This window comes from Coffea arabica, chromosome 7e, assembly GCF_036785885.1.
Source record: "Coffea arabica cultivar ET-39 chromosome 7e, Coffea Arabica ET-39 HiFi, whole genome shotgun sequence".
NCBI lineage: Eukaryota > Viridiplantae > Streptophyta > Magnoliopsida > Gentianales > Rubiaceae > Coffea > Coffea arabica.
Window position 1 is genome coordinate 23,438,423 of NC_092323.1, and position 6,016 is coordinate 23,444,438.

Below are 6,016 nucleotides of genomic sequence, written 5' to 3' on the forward strand. Positions count from 1 at the left end.
TCCCAAAATAAGGGTCTAAAGTCCCTCAATTATATCGCGCGTGTAAAACGCGTATCTCCAAATTAAGCGCGTTAAAGCGAAACTTCCAAGAAATTCTTATAATAGTGGTACTAATAACTATCACTTGAGTATTTAAACATAAAATACCTATCTTAAGTCCATCCTGCAAGTCTCTAATTTTCCAAGTTTATAGTATTCTCGAATCGATTATTGACCCCAATCGCGTATTCACTATTTTCAATTAACGAGCTTCCAAAAATTAAATTTTGAAACGAGTCACTTTAAAATATAACGAAACTATAATTTCCATGTAATCAGGTCTAAAGTGGTTTAAAAAAAATAATATTCGGATTAAATGGGCAGTTAAATATTTAAATAACTTGAAGTGGAATTTTAAAATAATAAAAATTTTGTAAGATATCACACCATTGAACCGAGCTGTTTCGCTAATTAGATCATTTCTGCAAATGACCCGTTGACTTTTCAACAGCTCAGCGATTCAACCGGATTAAATCAGAAACCCAGCCGGTTTTGTGGACAAACTGGTTTTGAGGAAAAAAAATCTTTCCAAACCTTTGCTTGGATTCGAACCTAAGACATTTAAGTAAGTTTATGATATACTCACCACCAAACCACTTTGTCACATGTTAATTAATTACCATTCTTATACTATATGAACGTTTTGTCAATTTTATCTTTATTTTTTTTATTTCTCCAAAACAAATTTATTTGAAATCTTTTAATAAAAGCTTATGACCCCTAAATTATATAAATTATTAAATAGATTTCAAAAATAACATATTACATAATTTATTTTAAAGACAAATATTATTTTTAATAATTTTTTGCACTTAAAATTTGTAAGTTACCTAGATAATTACACTAAACATATAAAATTTTACACTTGAAATTTGGTGGATTACTAATTAAATTTATGTTTTGCTGATTCTTATATGAATTAAATATTCTATAGCAAATTAAATTAAATGAACATTTGTTATGACATTGTTTATTACAATTTATATCATATATCCTATATCAAAAATTATAAGACATAATATTTAAATATATATTAGTGAACCGCTGGTTCAAACCCAACTCCTTTGAGTAAGTGAGCGATTCAAAGTCTAAGACTTTAGAACAATCAGAAAGGATGAGTGAGGGCAGCGATTAGTCATTACTTGATCACCTTCACTCACTTTCTATACGAGAAATTCGTTTATGGAAAAGATGGTGTAGAGAAATGATGAGATGGTGCTGGGCCCTTTCCCTAGGCGAAAGGACTATGCCCTCCATGAAGGGCACGACCCTTACCTGCTCGCACTCACTTACTCGTCAGAAAGGAAAGCATAACTTCGGACCTTCTGTTGTTAACATCGGCTAGACAGTATAGGCTCTGGCAACTTTCAAAACCTCCAATGAGATTGTCAGTCAGCGGATGGTCCTACTATGACAAAGCTCACGAGGTTTTTTGTATACTTTTTCTGCCCACCGCCCCGGTTCTAAGCCAACCCTTACTTATCTATTGCCATCCGCCACCCATACTCTGGTTCAACCACTCACCCACTCTGATTCAACCATTCACCCACTGGTTGAACCAGTGACCCGTTGACCCACCTCCTTCGCCGGTTTCCTCTCCAAGTCGAGTTTAATAACTATGGTTTGGAAAGATTTTTTTCCTCAAAACTGGTTTGTTCACAAAACCGGCCGGGTTCCCGGTTGAATCGCCGGGCCGTTGAAAAGTCAACGGGTCATTTGTAGAAACGATCTAATTAGCGAACCGACCCGGTTCAATGGCTGGTTCTCCGGGTTGACCGGTCAAACCGCCGGACCGGGCCAAGTTTAATAACTATGATCAATAGTTAAAACTAGCCGAATTTCATAAATTTTCAAATTAGTGGTAGTTTCACTGCTTGTTCCATATCAGAGTTTAGATATCTTATGAATAAAATGTATAGATTCAATTGCCAACAGTTCTCACATCTCAAATTTCTCTATTTTCTTTTTCTTTTCTTTATGTAACATATATGTATTTTAGCTGTTGTGGACCAAATCTCAGGATAATGTATTTATTTGAGTGCAATAAATGAATTAATTTTGGATAATGGAAGGAAGGCCAAGTGAGCCACTACATAATCATAGATCAAAGGCAACAATCTCACTTAAGAGGCAAACAATAACATTTGACCAATTTGGTGTTCCATTTCCTATTCTTTTCCTCCACAGAAGTACAATGATTACTAAATCTTCCGTCTAGAAATAACTCTAAATGATACTTGTCAAGAATTACATCTCAAAAATAGAGATTTTTTTGACCGTAAGTTGCATCATTCCTTTAAAATGCAACATAATAGAGCCCTATCATACATTCAAGTTCCATCATTCTTTTCGATGTCATCCATGCATAACCATCTGATATTTGTTGCATTTTAAACTTTTTTATTTATTAGTTACTTCCAACTTTTTTCAGGTTTTGAATGCCCAACTTCATCTTATATTTCGCTTCATCTTATGACTCCAATTTTCAAAAAGATGATGAGATAATTCTCAATGGTGCAACAATATTTCTATTTGCATCAGAAGCGGAACAATACGATGGCCTTTTTATCAAAGTACTTTGCCGCAACGAAGATATGTCAGGTTGAAAATGAATGTAGGAGCTAATAACAGGTCACCCTCTATGTATATATATTGGAGAATTATCAAATAATAGTTGATAATTTCATGATGACTTTATGAAATCCTTGTGTTATTAAAATTTCCACAAGCATGTGTCAATTAAGGAGTCGTTGGCCATGACACTAGTTATGTTGAGTCATAACATGCGCACTTGCGTTGTGACTGAGAGATTTCAACATTCAACAGAAATCATCCACAGAAAATGCTACGAAAGTGCTCTTGGAGCTATGTAGATTTGCAAAAAAGATTATTCGACCAAAACAAACAAATGTGTATCTACCAATAAGATATGACACCAAGTATTATCCTTAATTCAAGGTTAGAGATGACAAAATTCTACCAGTTTGTTAGCACAACACATTTTTATATTTAATTGATCCTTGGTATGCTAATTTTGCTATAGCATTTGCTATGCCAAACTTTTTAAAAATATATATGTGACTCTGTCCCCTTTAGTAAGTCATAGAAATAAGCAATTAGTAAAAAAACTCATTAAATCTCTTGCTCAAAGCAGAATATGGTAGCGTACTACATTTCTAAAGTTTTTCGATTTTCTTCTACCAACTATCCAATATTATTTAAAATGCAGGACGTTATGGGTGCTATGAACGGCACTCATATCATTGCTTTAGTTTCTACAACTGAGCAAGTGGTCTACAATAATAGGCATGTGATACAATTGCAAAATATTTTAATTATATATGACCATGATATGTGATTTGTTTTTATATATATATATATGCTGAATGGAAGGGTAGCGCACACGATGCACGAGTATTAGAAATTGCACTGAAAATGCACATTGACTTTCCAGTTCCTTCTCTAGGTCCAAATTTAGTACTTATTTCAAATATTTAACATCATCATGCGCTAATTGTTCTATTTCGAAGAGCATAGAGTTAAATAAGTTGCTGTATTTCCTATATGCATGTAGGTAAGTCTATCTTATGGATGCTGCATATAAGATGGTGTCTGGATTTTCAGCATCATTCAAGGGAGGATGTGATACACGAGTTGGACAAGGACGTGAACGAGGCCAAGGGCCGAAGGAGTTATTCAATACTTATTACTCTTATCTTTATAATATAATTGAATGTACTTTCAGTGTTTTGAAGCAATAATTTGCCTATTTGAAAGGGCTAGTTCCATATTCATATATGCAAAAGCATATCAATGTAGTGATAACGTATTGCGCATTTCATAATTTTTCTAAGTGAAAATCAAGTTTCAGATGATCACTTATTGCAGTACGAATAAGAGGACATGCAAGTTGAAGTGAAGGTAGAGTTGGTCCATACCCGCAGATACAACCATTGGTTATGTCCCCGCAGGAGATAGAAACTTGGAAAGTAATGAGAGAAGACATTGTTAATTAAATGTATGCTGCATAACGTAGACGAAGACAGTAGTAAGATGACTTTAATGTCAATATAATACTAGGTAATAACTAAGGAAGTTCTACAGCTTTTACATGAAATTAGGAAGATCAGGACAATGATATTAGTGGCCTTAACAACTTCATAATGTTGACTTATTCTAAGGGGTAGTTTAGTAGTAGGATCTTTTTAATGCCATAAAATAGGAGATGCAATTTACTTCTATTAGTGCACCAAATTGTGGACTGTGTGTTGCTTTAGTCTAGGGGATATTATATGGTGCATTGCATTCGAAGTTGCTATTGTACTGGTGGTATAGCATCAAATGTGATACATGATTGCAGGAATTCTATGTAGTTTTAGGATAGGATAAAGGCATAAAACAAACTCTGCTGCTATGGTGGATCATAAATTCTACCCATGCAAGTTTGTAGATTCAAATGTCGAATTTTTTGGCTACCAAAGCTGCCTTTATTATCAAGTAATGGAGATGAAAAAAGTCTTAACCATGACTTCTCAATATAACCAATGACATTTGCAACTTTTCCCAAAGTAACTGGATGGAGAGATAATTTGAATTAATGAAGTACTTTTTTCTTTGTGCTAAATGATATTCTGGTTAGCTATGTCTAGTGAACGGAAGAACAGCATTAAACGTTTTAGGCTAGTTCTGTGGTTTTTAGATTTGTCGGTGTCACTTGCCATGTCTTCATCATAACAACCAGATCTCACATGAATGGAAAGGCTGCTGCACTAAACATGAGACGGTTGCAAAGTGTAATGGAAATAAACTAAGGAGCAATTCAACTGATGCAGCTACGTGGAACAGCTTACATGGAAATACGTGTTCTTGTGGGCAATCGAATTAGTTTCAACTTATTCTTTGCAATCCAAACGATTTTTTTGTTATTTGAAATGTCTTTTTAATTTAATAAGTATTATGGCAAATAATATTTCAAATAGTTAGATATCCAAACATAATCAATATTTTAGGAACTAAAAATAGTTACTTGGTCAATTACATCCTAGCTATGCCTTGATGGACACCGGTCAATTGCATGTCCGCATTGCTTATAGTGAAAGCAAACTAGATGAAGGCCTGATCAATTGCATGTCCACATTACTTACAATGAATGCAAATTAGAAGGCCTTCACAAATCATGATCAATCTAGGCATAAGGGGTGAGTGCTTACTTTTAATTTATTTCAGCACAAATAAGTATATCACAGACAAACACAATAAACAAATCTAGACCACAGAGGAAGAAATATTTCCTGTACTTGCTCTGAATAATGGCCTTCATTTACTAATTGTGACATAATGGCCTTGAACAACCTCCAAGACCACCTCTCAAAATCCTGTCATAGTCCTCCTTAGAATGAAAAATGACAAGAAAGACATCATTTTCTTGATCAATTATTTCAAAATTGTTGAAGCTCCACAAATGTGTGAGATACCTATCTAGTAGATTATAGTACTAGTTTTCTAAAACTAGGAAGGTAGCCATTTAACTGACTTTATGAGCCAAGAATTAATGGGTTCAATTGAACGAGTTTGGATAAAAAAAATTAGAGAATTGAATGATGCTATAAATATACCTTAGTTATAAATGAATTAAAACAACACCATAACACACTTCTCACTTATGGTATTTTTAAACTTCAAATGAAAATAGATGAAAAAAAGAAGAAAAAAGCGAAAATGGATGAGTTTACAATTAAATTGATAAGACCTATCTGACATAATATAAAATTTAAAATTACAATTAAAATTAAAAGAAAATTCATTAGATCAATAATAATTGTCTAAATGATCCAAAGGTAAAAAATAAATACTAGAAAAGTTTTGAATATTGAACTCAAGTTCAAAGAAATTAAAGGAAAATTAAAAAAGGTGAAAAAAAGTGCATCAAGAAGCAAAAAAAAAAAAAAAGGTCAAAGAAACCGATTTTTCTGAGTCA